This window comes from Notolepis coatsorum (genome assembly GCF_963971535.1).
Source record: "Notolepis coatsorum genome assembly, chromosome: 7".
NCBI classification, from domain to species: Eukaryota; Metazoa; Chordata; class Actinopteri; order Aulopiformes; family Paralepididae; genus Notolepis; species Notolepis coatsorum.
The window spans coordinates 134,006,800-134,024,007 of NC_140171.1; positions in this window are offsets into that span (position 1 = coordinate 134,006,800).

Consider the following 17,208-nt stretch of genomic DNA (forward strand, 5'->3'; position numbering starts at 1 on the left):
CTTCGTGGGAGTCAGAGTCACAGAGATTCAAGAGTTAACAGAAGCAGCGAGCTGGCGGTATGTGGACACCAAACACAACCCAGCTGACGTCATCACCCGGGGAATGTCCCTAGATGACCTCACCCGTCACAACATCTACAGTGACGGACCAGAGTTCCTCAAGCTCCCGGAAGGAGAGTGGCCTACGCCCACCCCACGGGAGGCGAGTAAAGAGGAGGCTGAGAACAAGAAACCTATGTTCTGTGGACTGAGCACAGTCGCCTCCACAGACCCCAACATAGATGATTGCCTCACCCTACAGAGTGCGCAACTAAAGACATTTCTGTGGCACCACCCAGAGATTCAGCCCACTGCCGACATTTCAGCAGCTGACTACGAAGAAGCAGAACTTCTTCTACTACAACGAGCCCAGAGAGACTCGTTCCCCGACGAGCTAGACTGTCTACAGGGAGGAAAGCCCGTCCCATCAGACAGCAGATTGCTCCACCTGGCACCCGAGAGCGACGCCCATAATCTCATCAGAGTGGGTGGTCGTCTGCGGAGGGCCCCCAATCTACCGGATGACGTTAAGTACCCGATAGTCTTGAACAGCCGACACAAGGTCACAGAGCTGATCATAAAGAAATACGACGAGGATGTACACCACGCAGGAGCAGAGAGAGTCTTCGCGGAGATCAGACGTCACTATTGGATACGTCAAGGAAGAGAAGCAGTGCGACGCTTCCAGCGAACCTGTCTAGACTGCCGAAAGTGGCGCGCGCAGCCCAGCATACCCCGGATGGCTGACCTACCTCCCTGTCGCCTCCGACTCGGCGACAAGCCATTCCACTCCACAGGCATGGACTGTTTTGGCCCGTTGTATATAAAGAAAGGAAGAGGAACCGAGAAGCGGTGGGGTATTGTATTCAAATGCATGACCACCAGAGCGATACATATCGAACTCCTTCCAACCATGAGCACAGACTCATTCCTTATGGCCTTCCGAAGATTCACATCACGGAAAGGAAAACCGTCTACATTGTTGTCTGATCACGGGACAAACTTCAAAGGCGGAGAAAGAGAGCTGAGAGAGAGCTTCCAAGCTATGGGCCCAGAACTTAAGACCCACCTCGCTCCATCCCAGATTGACTTCCAGTTTAATCCCCCGAACGCACCCCACTTCGGTGGAACCTGGGAACGAGAAGTACGTTCTATAAAGACAGCCCTGTACGCCGTGCTTGGGGCCCAGACTGTAGCGGAAGAAGTCCTAATGACAGTCCTCACGGAGATCGAGGGAGTATTGATCTCCAAGCCCCTCGGCTACGTCTCCAGTGATATAGCAGATGTCGACCCAGTCACCCCCAACACACTCTTGATGGGGCGGCTGGACCCCGCGCTACCCCAGACAATGTACAGGCCTGAAGAAGCGAACGGCCGAAGAATGTGGAGGTACAGTCAAGTACTAGCTGACAAGTTTTGGAACAGCTTTCTACTCCACTACCTACCGTCTCTACAGACCCGCCAGAAGTGGGTAAAAGAGAGAGACAATTTGACAGAAGGAACAGTCGTCATGATTATCGACCAGTCACTACCCAGAGCTAGGTGGCCGGCTGGCCGCGTAAGCAAAGTGATCACCGGTGCCGATGGCAAGGTCCGAGCAGCTGAGGTGCTCGTCCAAGGGCGAACTTACACACGACCCGTGGCGAGGCTAATAGAACTGCCCAGACTCCCAGACACTATCGATGACGACCATGACCCCACGACTTTGTGAGTTGACTGACCCTTACAGCGGACCTTGAGTGGTAGACAGTGCGGTTAATCTGTCTCTGCTTAGCTAATTAGGTGGGACTAATTAGGGGGCGGCTGTTGTGAAGGATCAGATTAAACCGAATATATATATTTATTTATGGATATATATTTAATAGTATTTGTATATCGTTTGATATCCCTTGTATATTCCTTGTACATATACACTGAATATCCCTTTAGTCTACTAACAGCCCATAATAGTTTCATTCTCTCATTAGACAAGAACTTGGCGCCAGCAGCCAAGCCCCTTGGTTCAAGTTCAATCGTGCCGACGAACATGTCGTTACTAGCCCGGTTCCGCGTAGGAATACGTCTGGCGAAATACGAATGGTACTATTTGTTCACAGCGCATATATATATGGCGCAAGTAAAGTAGAACTTTCTTTTAGTCCCTTAGCCCTTAGTTCTTTACCCTCCAACCTAGTGGCAAGACGTTAAGCCTCACCCACGATACACGTGTGGTGCAGTATGGTCAACTTGGCCTCAGAATGGCATTGAGACATTGTGTGGATTAATAGCTGAATTGTCATAGTTTGGCACTATACCGTCGAGTGGGACGTATTTCTATTAAGTTAATAATAGTCTATTATGTATGGTGCATCGTTCGGTTAGAGTTATACAGTGAGTAGTACCCCCATCGTTTCCTCGCGTTATCTAGAGTCTTAACCAGGCTGGGCAGACCACGTGTGGTGCTTTCATCCGAGGAGTTCTGGGCTAGGACGAGTGGACCTGCACATTGGATTACCTTACCCGGACGACGGCGAGCCCTACACGGCTTGGATTATCTACTTGCTTTGGGTGCTTTGATTTATGCCATGGATAACAGCCAACACTGGTGAGTGTTGGAACTACCCCCCGAGAGGAGTCCAGGTGAGACGGCGCTCTACCCCGAGTGAGGTCGCCTCACGTCTCTTCGTTGTGGACCGGCAGCTACCGTCTACAAGAGGGCCCAACTGTATTCATCTGTGGACCAAGGTTCTGTGGGCACCGTGTTCAGCACTCTGAATTCTCCCAAGAAATCGTTGGCCAGATGGGATATCGCCGGCGGCTCTCCTAACCCCCCCCCCTACTGACTTACAACCAGCAGGACCCCCCTTTAGTATATCCAGCTATAATCATTAAGTACCATCGCTATAGTTCCCTAAAGAACCAGGTTGTATACTTGCTTCCTGCGTAACCAGAGATTGGACATTCAATGTTGATTTGCCTACGAATACTCATTTGCCTTACAAGTGCATTCAAATCATAAATGTCATTAAGTGAACGTTGTATATACCCTTTGCTATATATTAAATATTCGACTTATACATTTGTGTGGACTTGGTTTCATGGTGGGAAAGTGTTCATCATATCTATATCATGTACTGTGTGGCCAGTAGTTAAAGTACATAAAGCGGTAGTGGTTTAATGATACCATACTTATCAATACAGTCAGGGAATTGTACCCCTCAGTTACACCAGCGCTCCACATTTGCTTTCAGTTTAGCTGGTCGTCCGTACTAATACACATTGGCCATATTAGGGGGTGGGAAACTGATGGGTGGGGATCGGGCGTTGTGGACAGCGACTCCTACAGGTCGGTTGGTGCGCCTGCGCAGTAGAATCAGGAAGTGTCGGGGGCAGCGTGAGCCTCCCACGCGTTACTCCTCGCCACTGAGAGATCGAGCTGGTATGGAAACAGCACGGCACAGGACAAGAAGGCCCTACAGAGAGTGGTGCGCTCAGCCGAGCGTACCACAGGTATTGCACTACCTCCCCTGCAGGTTCTATACAACAAGAGGTGCAAATCCAGAGCCTGCAGGATAATGAAAGACCCTCACCACCCCAATAACAGCCTGTTCCAGCTGCTGAGGTCAGGCAGACGCCTGCGAACCCCAGCTACTAGGACAGAGCGGCTTAGGCTCAGCTTCCCCCAGGCCATCAGAGCCCTGAACAATGAACATTGAGTGCCACAGAACACTGAACTATCCACACACAAGCACACATGAACACACACACGACACTAGCAGCCACTTAACACTTTAACATGAGCGGGCACACACTCATGCCGCACACACGCACACTTATGGCCAAAAGGAAAGGCCACTTTAAATTAGAATAACAGGAACAGTGTATTGCACTACCAAAGCTACCTAGCATGTCCTATATGCTCTGTAAATAACTATGTACAGATACCGAGATGTCACACCATGTTACCTGTTTATTGCACAATGTTGTTTTTTATTGGATTCTATTATATGTTGTACCACTGTATTGCACATCGTTGCGGGCAAGACCACCCGCATTTCATTGTATACTTGTATGCCGTGACAATTAAAACTCTTGACTTGACTTGACTTGAGCTGCGCAGGTGAAAAGATGCGACTGCTGTTACCTCAAGTACCGGAGGGGACTTGTGCTATGTATGACTTAGTCCACATTGCAGCCGGCTTGTGGGAGGCAAGAAACAGCGTCCGTGACAGGGGAGAGTTGAATTGGATGATACGAAATTGGGATGGGAGAAAATATAGAAAATGGGAGAAAAAGTGGATAAAAAAAAAAAAAACTCAAATGTATATGATCGGTATACATTATGCCTCATCATGCGCGGAGGAAAGGGGGGGGGGTCGTTTATAATTCCCCGATCATCAGTAAATGCTTTATGTAGGTTGGGTGGATATATTGATCAGATGGTTTGCAAACAAGGAAATGCAATCGGGTTGAAAATAACGTTATATTCCTCTTACCGTGGGCCTATGAGACTGGCGGTGAAAGATCCCAATTATACGACGCCGATCGCTTAGGTCTATTTCCGGTTTGTATGTCGCAATAAACGCCGAAATCATATCGATTATTAAGTTTAGAAAGCGATCCATTATGTACATAGTGTCTGTCGGGAGTCCCGTAACGAGAGTAACTCGCCCGACCATCCACCAGGCGGCGGTATTGAGCCGTCGTTGCAGTCACATCTAAGGTCCAGCTGCAGCACCGGGGGTGGGTATATGAATTATGAATGCCATGTCGAAAAAATGAAATATTGATCTCAAAAACGCTGTACAGCGATCCTGGCGGTCAACGCCTGGCGGCCAATAACGCTGGACAGCGTTTTTGGCGCTGGATGTGTTAAGGGGATGCAGACCAGAGAAAGACGTTTGTCTTGTTTACATCAGGGTCCCCCATTTTCAATTCATATTGACATTTATGACATACTCAACATACATGACATTTATGGCATAGGGACATACAGGTATTTAGTACTGATACATTTGTGACATATACGGTATTCAAATATACAGTACTGTTACCCATAGATCCTGACAGAGTATATACATATGATGGGGAGGGGACTGTACATTAGGAGGGGGTGGGTGGGTGGGAGAGAAATATACATACGGTGGTGAGGAGACTGTACATTTGGAGGGGGTGGGTGGGTGGGCGGGAGAGAAATATACATACGGCGGGGAGAGAATATATACATCCGGTGGGGAGGAGACTGTCTATTTGGAGGGGGTGGGGGGTTTGGACATTTACGGTGGCCAGTTTCGAATTGCAGCCTCCCGTAGGTGCTCTTTAAGAGCGGTTTTGAATGTGGGTAGGGATTCACATTCCTTTACAGCTTTGGGTAGGGCATTCCACATTGATGTGGCATAATTGCTAAACGTGTTTAGTCCCTTGTTTGAGCCGAATCTGGGTTTAACATGATTTGTTGAGCTTCCTCTGGTGTTGTGGTCGTGGTATTCACTGACCTTTGGGAAGTATTTTGACATGTACATGGGTACCTTAGTCGTATAGTGTATCTTGTAGACCAGGCCCATTGCAAGTTACTGTACTCTGTCGTCTACTCTAAGCCATCCTAGATTGTCAAAGTGGGCAGGAGTGAGGTGGGTTCTAGGGGTAAGGTCAAGTAGTAGTCTGACCAGTTTGTTTTGTGATGTTTGTAATCTTGTTTTTAGCACCTTTGAGGTGCTTTGGTACCATGAGGTGCAAGCATAGTCGTAGTACCCTTGAATGAGTGCTCCTGCCAGTCTTCAGGGTATTCTTGTTTACCAGAGAGGAGATCCGGTACAAGAATCGAGTTCGTTGGTTGACTTTTTTTTATTACATTGGATGCCATTTTGTCACAGGAAAGATTTGCCTCTAGGATGGAACCCAGGTAGGTAATTTCATCTTTCCTTGTGACAATATGTGTATATTTCAGTTTGTGGAGTGAATATGAGTTGCATAAGATAATAGAGTGTGAAGGTATACTGAATACTGTCTATCTGTATGTCATGTATGTCATTATATGTTATGATGAATTGAAAATAGGGGACCCTGATGGAAACAAGACGAAAGTCTTTCTCTGTGACAAAATGGCATCCAATGTAATAAAAAAAAGTCAACCAACGAACTCGATTCTTGTACCGGATCTCCTCTCTGGTAAACAAGAATACCCTGAAGACTCTGGCAGGAGCACTCATTCAAGGGTACTACTGTCGTGGATTTTGACTAGTCATCATTGGTTAATGAATGCAGAATAACACAGGACAGGCCTTATGAGCGCATCTAAATGTACAGACCACGATGGTTCTCGGCCGGCATTACAGCAAACAGTAACAAGGTCAGACAAGAATCAAGTAATCAAATGAAGCAAGGAGATAAGGCTCTGAATACTCACGATGGTTGGTTTATTTGAAAAAGAAGGTTTACAACTTACATCCATGGAGGGACGCTCAGTTTGGCAGAGCGTATGTTTTAGTTTTTAGTTTTAGTTTCTTTAATAGTTGTCATACAGAAGTACAGAATACTTTTATACAAAATGCTTCTTTCTGTTACGCTCCAGAGACTGTGCTAGACAAAAGATAAGTATAAAATAAAATAGTATAGCATGTAAAAATAGAAGTAAAAATAGAAGTCACGTACGTAGACACAGTGTTCAGTATATACATATGTACAATGTTCGATGCAGAATAGAGTAACTGAGTTACCGTACAATATACAATATACTATGCAATATACTAATATACAATACTATATAGTGCAAAGCAGAAATGGGATGAGATACAATTTACAGTAAGGTGTACTGAGGTATGGGTTGTAGTGCAATCCTTTACCAATAAATATAAAGTGTGTCTAGGTGTTCTAAAGTGTGGAGAGTGGGTGCTGCAGTGTGTTGTTTGTTTAAAGTGAGTGTGTGCGTATGGATGTGTGTGTTGTGTTGTGAGTGCATTTGATGGTTGTTGCATAGTGTTATTGTTCGTTGAGCAACCTGATGGCCTGGGGATAGAAGCTTCTTCTGAGTCTTTCTGTGCTTGCCATGAGACTCCGGTATCGCTTGCCTGACCGCAGCAGTTCAAAGAGGCAGTTGTTTGGGTGGCTGGAGTCCTTAATAATTCTCTTAGTGTAACTGAGGGGTACAATTCCCTGACTGTATTGAGAGTATGGTATTATTAAACCACTACTTAGTTATGTACTTTAATTACTGGCCATACAGTACATGAATATATCTGGTGAACACCCACACAAGAATACGGCAATGACACATAAAGTTCTAGTTAGAGGGATTTATTATTATTAGAGCAAGCAACGGTAGGTTACAGATTGAGAATTATACTTGCGCTTGTAAGGCGAAGAACACTTAAAGTAGGTCAAGAGCGTAAGTCCATGAGAATAGTAAGATGGGTATAACTAACGCCACCTATAGCATAGCAACTACATAAGGCACACTAGTAGTCAGCTGGAGACACTGGGGGGTTCCCTCCGGGTGTAAGCCGGCAGGGTAGAGGAATGTTCGGGTGCAAAGTCTGGGTCAACGAGGAATAAAGAAGCTCCAGCTACGGGAGTCGGTACATATACTCCCTTGATCGGCAGACAAAGCAACAGCTATAATCCAAGTATGCTCGACAGCATGGATGAAAGCTAGCCAGCCTCTGGTCCTAGAGGCGGGCTCGAGGGTGCTCCTCACAGGGGTAGATCCCACACGATAGTGGGGTAGACGGTTCTCTGCTCCAGCAGTCACGGTACCAAAGCAATATAATCCAGCCAGAAAAGGCTCTGCATTCGCCGGTGTAGGTTCTCTGGTGTACATATCCAACGGTTCTCGTCTAGGACTCCTCGGGTGGTGGCACGAGTTTAGGCCGCCCAGCCTGGATAAGTGCACTAGCTATAGGTACGACGAACCGGTGGTAATGCTGGTCACTGAAGAACGGTAGCCGCACGATACACTATAAATGATAGACTATTACTTCACATTAGAATAAGTCGAACTCAACGGTACTGCGTTAAACTCTGACACTTTAGCTATATATTCGCACGCGGTTCTCAAGGCTCTATTCAGGGGCAAAGCTGCCCACTTCACGGCACGTTGTCTCGTGGTGAAGGCTTCAACGTTTTAGGATAAGACTACTGCTGTATCCACCTGCGACGTATTTATACGTAAGGTGAATTATCTAGTGCCAACCTCAGTTCTGTCTCGTATTACTGCGCAAACCTGGACATGTTGAGACATGCCTTGGCGTTGCCTTTGAACTTGTCATTGGGGGTATGGTCGTTGGCGCCTAGGGGTCGCTGTCCAATAGGAGAACGAATATTATGGTCTGGTTTGTACCCAGGTAAAGGGATATTCCGTGTATATATACAAAGAATATACAAGGGATATCAAACGATATACAAATATTATACAAGGGATATCAAGCAATAAATATATATATTCGGTTTAATCTGACCCTTTGTAACAGCCGCCTCCTAATTAGTCCGCACCTAATTAGATAAAGCAAAGACAGATTAATAGTCCTGTCAACTACTCAATGTCTGTTGTGGGGAGTAGGGCAATTCACAAAGTCAGTGGGTCATGATCGTCATCAAGGGAGTCAGGGAGCCTTGGCAGTTCTATCAGCCTCGCCACGGGTCGGGTGTATGTCCGTCCCTGGACAATAACTTCTGCCGCTCTGACCTTTCCGTCGGCACCAGTGATCACTTTGCTTACGCGGCCGGCCGGCCACGCAGCTCGGGGTAGTGACTGGTCTATGATCATAACGACTGTGTCCACTTTTAAGTTGTCCCTGTCCTTGACCCGCTTCTGACGGGCTGGAAGGGATGGTAGGGAGCTTCGGAGGAAGCGGGCCTGAGACTGGTTGATCTGTGCTTGGCTGTGTCTCCACATCCTCCGTCTGTTCCTCTTGTTCGGTCTGTACCCCATCTGAGGAGGGGCCGGTTCCGGCCGCCCCATCAAGGAGTCGCTTGGGGTGCTGGGTTCGAGGTCAGCTACGTCGCTTGGAGCGCAGCTGAGGGGGGTGGAGTTCGGAACTCCCTCTTCTTGGGCCCACGGTTCTCTCACAGGCCTCTCGTCTAATGTCAATAGCCTCTCAACGGGCTGTACGGGAGAGTGGCCGGTGTCGCTCACCTTTGTGTGCAGGCAGCGTGTAGACGTGGGTTGACTGTCGAGTCCGTAGAGGGGGCCCTGGAGCGTCCACCCCAGTCGGGTCTGAACCACGACTGGGCATCCTTTGGGTCCGATGTGGGCCGCCTCAATTGGGAGAATGAGGTCCGCGTGGTCGGAGCCTATAAGCAGGGTCGGTGTGGCGCCGTCGATGAGCGGTATAGGTAATCTGCGTAGGTGCTCGTACTTCGCCATCAGCTGTGGGATGGGGTAGGTGTACTGTGACAGGCCTATGTCGTGGCTGGTGAAGACGTTGGTGATGCTATACTGCTTCTCGGGCTGGTCCACCGCTGCTATCTTGAAGGAGACATTTTCACCCTTTATGGTCTTCTGGTCTCTTCTAATGGTACGGATTGTCATTGTTCCTTTGGCACCCCGCAGACCCAGCCGGGCTGCGGCGGATGCGAGGAGGAGAGTCTTTTCAGACCCATCGTCTAGGACGGCGTAAGTGTCCAGGACCTTGTCCTCGTAACTCAGGAGCACTCTGACCACTTTGATGAGCACTCGGGGGGTCCCGCTATGCTGGTCTATGTGGAGCACTCCTGTTGGTGGGTTGCCTTGGATCTTCTGTAGTGGTGCCGACTCGCGGTAGTCCGAGTAGCACCGTGACTCCCAGTGTCTGCCGTAGCAGTCAGGACACCAGGGGGCGGTCTTCTGGATCTTCGGTAGTGGTGCCACCGCCTCGGCCTGATACATCACCGTGACGGGCCCACTTTGGTTTCCTGGCGGACGCTTGTTGATGTCGTGCAGGACCTCCAAGTGGGCGCCGTCGCACTTGCTGCATTTCGTCTTTAAACGGCACTCAGCTGCCATATGGCTGCGCGCGCAGCGGAAGCAGCGGCGGTTGGCTTTGATCCACTGACTCACCTCGTCCGTGGTCAGCTTCTTGAAAGTGTCACATTGATACAGCCGATGTTCCCCTTCACAGTACTGGCATTCAATCTTCCACTCCCCCTTGGTCGGGGGGTTGCTGTGATTCTCGTGCTGCGGCACTGACTCGGCCTGGTGCATAACAGTTACTGACCGGCGGTTATCATCAGATCTCCGAGGTCCATCCCTTGGGCTTGGTCCACTCCACACGAACGTGTCCAGTCGTAGGCTGCTGACCTCCCTGGCGAGGAAATCAGCTAGGTCTAGGAGGGATGCTTCTGGGCCGTTGGGGTCGCGGTGGTCTCTCTGCCGCCGAAAGCGCTCTTGGCGGGCTGGAGGGAGCTTCTCTAGTATTCGTTCTACATTAGAGTTAGCATATAGTTCATGTCTCCCTTTCTTCTTTTGGGATCCCAGCATCCCTACCAGGGATTGTACCTTGATAGAGAGGTCATCCAATGCTCTATTGTCTTTGGCTGGGGGGAGGCGGTCGATATCTCTTATTTCTTGTATCACGTAGTCCCATATGCGTCCATAACGCTGGTCGAGGGCCACTAGAGCCGTGGAGTATGGGGTGCTTGAGTTGGAATATGCCAGCGCTATATTATGCGCTCTGGGCACCTTGAGGTGCTTGAGGAGGATGGCATATTTGTACGACTCATCGGGGACGTCGGACATCATAGTCTCTTGTGCTTGTGCGGTGCTATTCCCAAACCAGGAGGTGATATTGCCAGTCAGGATGCTCTCTATTGTACATGAGTAGAAGTTCTTAAGGATCTTCTGACTGACTTGGAACTTCCTTAGGCGCCTGAGGAAGTAGAGGCGTTGTCGTGCCTTCTTCACAACACTGTCAATGTGTGTGGTCCATGTCAAGTCCTCGGATATGTGGGCTCCAAGGTACTTAAAACTGTTCACTCTCTCAACCAGTGCCCCGTCGATGCTGAGGGGGCTGTAGTCCCTGACCCCGACCTCCTGAAGTCCACAATCATCTCTTTTGTTTTGCTGACGTTCAGGGAGAGGCAGTTCTCCTGACACCACTGTGACAGATTCTCTACCTCTTCCAGGTAGGCCCTCTCGTCGTTGGCAGAGATCAGGCCCACCACTACTGTGTCATCAGCTAATTTGATGATTGTGTTGTTGTTCCGCTGTGCCACACAGTCATGTGTGTACAGGGAGTAGAGGAGGGGGCTCAGAACACAGCCCTGGGGGGCCCGTATGTTGAGCGTGATGGATGAGGAGGTGCAGTTGCCTGCTCTTACCACCTGGGGTCTGCCCGTCAGGAAGTCCAAGACCCACTGGCAGAGGTCATAGTTCAAGCCCAGGTCCCTGAGCTTGGCTATGAGTTTGGAGGGGCCTATGGTATTGAATGCTGAGCTGTAGTCGATGAACAGCATTCTCACATAGTTCCCCTGCCTCTTGTCCAGGTGTGATGCTGCTGTGTGCAGCACATGGGCTATGGCGTCCTCCGTGGACCTGTTAGGGCGGTATGCAAAATATCACGGTACATGAACACAGGTTTGCCAGAGCGAAAGCAAAGAAAAGCTAAGTGTATTAGCTTATAAACACGGAATAGAGATGTATCATTGGTTCGTTTAGTTTTTGGGAGGATCGTTCTGATTGGGTCAAGTTTTATATGGGCATCCGGAAGACAGAAGAGATATGCTTTTGAACAGGTGCAAACGGGGCCCCTCGCAGGAACATGCTGACCATCGACTGTATCAATCCTTATCAAGCCTGATGAATGGGTGCAGTGTTTTGCAGAAAGCCATAAGCCTGATTCACAACTGAGGAGAATGTGAAATTACACTCACACTACGACTATGCTTGCACCTCATGGTACCAAAGCACCTCAAAGGCGCTAAAAACAAAATTACAAACATCTCAAAACAAACTGGTCAGGCTACTACTTGACCTTACCCCTAGAACCCACCTCACCCCTGCCCACTTTGATAACCTAGGATGGCTTAGAGTAGACGACAGAGTACAGCAACTTGCAATGGGCCTGGTCTACAAGATACACTACACGACCAAGGTACCCATGTACATGTCAAAATACTTCCCAAAGGTCAGTGAATACCACGATCACAACACCAGAGGGAGCTCCACAAATCATGTTAAACCCAGATTCGGCTCAAACAAGGGACTAAACACATTTAGCAAAAAAATCTATCCAAAGCCGTTGTAGTGGCCGCTTGTCGCTCCCCAGTGAATCGACAAGCGTCCACAGTGCACCCGCTATTACTTATCCTACTCAGTCCCAAAGTTGTGATGTTGAATGAATTGAATGTCCAAAGTTGCTCCTCTTACGGTTTACAGGGTTTATTGTTGTCCAAAGGTAAATGATAGTGAGTGAAGGGTTTAAACAGAACAGTTGTCAATTGCTCAGATCCAACAGTGAAACAGCAGTGAAACAGGTAGAAAATTGTATCCTAACACAGGTGCACAAAGACTGCAGTGATCACCTTGGCTATTTATAGGAGTTGGCTGTAATGGGTGGTGAGCCCTCTAGTGTCCAAACATAATTAAGACAGTCTAAACAGTGCAATTCTAATATATAATATAATATATAGATAATAATAATACTAAATAATACTAATAATAATAATAATCTATAACAAGAAAACTCATTGGCCTTTACACCGGCCCCTAATTGTGCCTACACAATTACAAAACAAATGGTCGGGTGAGTGTTCATTATAGCTGGCAATCCTCAATAATAATCAATTTCAAATCATAGTTCTAAACACGAAGAAGCTTGACTGGGGCTCTGGTTTTCGCTTGTTGTCCCTGTGCATGGGAAGAACAAATTAATTGGTAATTCAAATAACAGTCAAGGTAACTCAATGATATTATTCAAAGTGTTTTTTTGTTTTAACAAACAGAGCCATATAGCTCTGATAGGCTTATAGCCAATGTATATTCAAAGTTCAACAGAGCCCTATGGCTCTGATAGGCATACAGCCAATGTCCACTGGTTGTGACTCTCCATCGGGGTCGTCAGGACTTTCTGCGGTAAGTCGGTCGGGAGGTTTCAGCCATTCTTCCCCAGGTTTCATTTACGCCGTCGTCTTTTGTAGTTTCTCCTCTTGGAAACTGGCATATACAAAAGTGTTTGGCCATTACCGGCCCCGGTAACACCATGGGCTTCCATGGGCTTCACTTGATAAGCTTGTTTAGGCAGTTGCTCCTCCACCGGCTCGTCATCTCCTCCAACACTCCCGTTCTCAGCAGGTCCTTGCAGAGCAGAGCCACGTCTCGGGAGATGCACCTCCATGCTGCCGTCCCTCTCCTCCTCAGGACGGTGCCGCCCGGTCAGCCCTCCTGGACTGGCTGCAACCACTGCTGTCCTGCTTCTGAGAGCTCTCGTTTTAAACACTGGAGGTTCAGTAATGGCCCTGTTGTGTGCATCTTCCTTATGTGCATCGTCCTCCTCCTCTGCCTCACTCTCTGAGGAGCTGCAGCCGCACACATCATCTGGTTTCCCAGTACATTCCTCATCTGTGGAGTCATCTGATTCCTCTCTCTCATCATCCTCCTCATCCTCGTCTTCATCAGGTGCACATGTAGCAGAGTCAATAGTTGGTTTTGCTGGTGCTGTTTCAGGTTCTTCCTGCATTTCCTCTGCAGCACTCTCCCCCACAGCTGCCACACTGTACCTCTCCCTCTCAGCGTCTGACAGTGATTTTCTCTGTCACTGCTTCTTCCTCTCTGCCTTCGTCATCGGCGTCCTCCTCCTCACCGTCCCCATCATAATCATCGCTGTCCTCTTCCTCACTGTCCTCCTCCTCATCATGTTGCCTATGCAGTTTTTTTCCGTCTGCTGCGTCCTCCTCATCATTGACGCCGTCCTCTTCTTCCTCATCGACGTCGCCCTCCTCACCACCATCATCATCGTCTAGTTCATTCTGAGGAACTGTCTGAGGAACAATCCACTCCTTGGAGGGAACGTGAGGCGCGCCCGCTTTGTCGTCATCTTCTTCTTCATCATCGACGTCATCATCGACGCCGTCCTCTTCATCACCATTGTCATCTGGTTCATTCGGAGGAAGTCTCTGAGTAGGACCCATCAGGTCGCCCTCCACCATCCACTCCTTGGAGGGAACATGAGGCGCGCTCGCTTCGTCGTCCTCTTCTTCCTCATCATCGACGTCATCATCGACGCCGTCTTCTTCCTCACCACCCACATCACCATTGTCATCTGGTTCATTCTGAGGAACCCTCTGGGAAGGATCCAGCAGGTGGTTCTTCATCATCCACTCGCTGGAGGGGACATAAATGGGGGTCGACTCTTCCTCCTCATCATCATCTTCCTCCTCAATCAGGCCATGTTTCATCAACCACTCCCTGGAGGGAACATGAAAGGGAATCGAATCGTCATCCTCTTCCTCATTGCCCTCCTCTTGATCGCTGTCCTTTCCTCTGGACTCCGACCATGGCTTGCGAAATTCAAGGGAGGGTTTATGTATTTTGTGCTCGCACACCTTTGAGCTGAAATCAACACAGTGATTAGTAAAAACATCAGCACCATTGTTGTGATATTCATTGGCCGGTTTGGCTTGTCTGTTTTCCAATGTTTCATATTTCAAATACATTAGTTGTTTCTCAAGCTCTTGTCTTTTCTTTAAATTGGCAAGGGCAGTCTCATATTCCAAATCTCTTTGTTGTTTCTCAAGCTCTTGCTTTTTATTTAAATTGGCAAGGCGTACCATTAAGCCTGCCTTTTCAGCTTTAGCCTTTCTAATCATAGAGGCTATTTTACTACCTCCATGACTGGTTGGCCTCATCTTGGCTTCAGACATGTTATTTATTCTTTTTATTTATCCTTTGTAGTTTGAATGTTGCAGCTTTAGTTTTGCAGCACATCTACATGTCCAAGAGAACCACTGCTGTATCGGAATTAAAATCAGTCCATTGCGCCATTTAGTTTCCACACGTCCAGACATTAATTGCAATGGTATACTTAATTCTAATACGGCACCTAGTCCGTTCCATAAGCCATTCCACAGTATCGCAATTCAATTAGTCTGCCGCTGTCTAGTTTTTCCACACGTCGAGTGTGACTGACAACATTAATTGCAATGGTTCTCCAAATATTACGGCGTCCAATACGTCCATAATCCACAGCATCACCATTAATCAATTTGTCAGTCTACGTTATAATACTCAACAGCGTTCGCACGGAAGCGTAACAAGTAGCAATGTCCCGAGTCACGTTTCATTCATAAATACAGCAGAGTCCAAACAATTCCACTTCACGGTAGGCCGTTACAGCTCCTTCAAATCCTTTATCCAGAACTTCATTAGGTAATCCACAGAGGTTTCCAATCTTCTTACCTCTCTTCCGTTCGTGAGGAAAGTTGTCCTATACTTTACTCACGTCCTTTTTTCGTGAGGAGTTTTCCAGCTTTGTACTCACTCAGCACACGTCCTTCTTCCATTAGGTAATTTTCTACTTTGCAGTGGCCGCTTGTCGCTCCCCAGTGAATCGACAAGCGTCCACGGTGCACCCGCTATTACTTATCCTACTCAGTCCCAAAGTTGTGATGTTGAATGAATTGAATGTCCAACGTTGCTCCTCTTACGGTTTATAGGGTTTATTGTTGTCCAAAGGTAAATGATAGTGAGTGAAGGATTTAAACAGAACAGTTGTCAATTGCTCAGATCCAACAGTGAAACAGCAGTGAAACAGGTAGAAAATTGTATCCTAACACAGGTGCACAAAGACTGCAGTGATCACCTTGGCTATTTATAGGAGTGGGCTGTAATGGGTGGTGAGCCCTCTAGTGTCCAAACATAATTAAGACAGTCTAAACAGTGCAATTCTAATATATAATATAATATATAGATAATAATAATACTAAATAATAATAATAATAATAATAATAATAATAATAATAATAATAATAATAATAATAATAATAATAATAATAATAATAATAATAATAATAATCTATAACAAGAACACTCATTGGCCTTTACAGCCATAAAGGAATGTGAATCACTACCCACTTTCAAAACCACTCTCAAAGAACACCTACGGGAGACTGCAATTCGAAACTGGACCCTGTAAATGTCCCAACCCAACCCCCTCAAATGTACAGTAAATGACGAAGTATGGTTTTGTCAATATCCAATGTACAGTTTTGCTTGTACAGTTGTACAGTGTCCCCCACCCACCCACCCCTCCTACCCAACCCCTCTCCCCCCCATCCACCCAACCACCTCCAATGTACAGTCCCCCCCCCCACCCACCCAACCCCACCCCACCTACCCAACCACCTCCAATGTACAGTTTCTACGTCAAATACTGTCTTTTCTGGACTCTTTTTGTATCACAAACGGTACTGTATTTGCAAATCTGGTATGTCATAAATGTATAGATGTAGCAGTACTGTTTATCTGTATGTCGTGTATGTCAATATATATATATATGTTATGATGAATTGAAAATGGGGGACCCTGATGCAGGGGTGTAAAGTACTTGAGTAATTGTACTTCGTTACAATACTTAAGTACTGTTTTGGGGGATTTGTACTTTACTCGAGTATTATTAGGTTTGTATACTTTGTACTTTTACTCCATTACATTTCAGAGAAAAAATACATACTTTTTACTCCTTACATTTAAAATGCAGACCTACAAAGTACAAAGTACAAATCTCACAGGTCCAACCCTTTATATTAGTATATTTTAATTGTTTATCTGGCCGAACTAACGTTAACGTTATTAATCCTGCGACCGCAGGTAAACAGCCAATCAAATCCCCATCAATGGAAAATGAACCCGCCCATACCCATGCTGATTGGTCCTTGTGCAACACTAGAAAGCAGGGATCTTTGATTAAACACCTGCTATCAGAAGAATAGACAGTCAGATCCGCATTATGCTGTGGTTAATATTGTGATATTATTCAGGGTACTCCAGTATTCTGTCTTCTGTCTGTCTTCAGCATTGTCTATCGCAGAACACATTCCATTGTGGGCAGAGTGTATGCTTGGTTTCATTCCAGCCTTGCCTAAACACCAGCTGATGATTTCACTATTTGGCTCACCTCTTCAACTAACTCACCTGGTGCAATGTATAGTTAAAATGAAAACTTGGCCCACGATGGAATGAATTTGAGACCCCTGGTCTATCCCTTTCAAAAGATTTTTTAC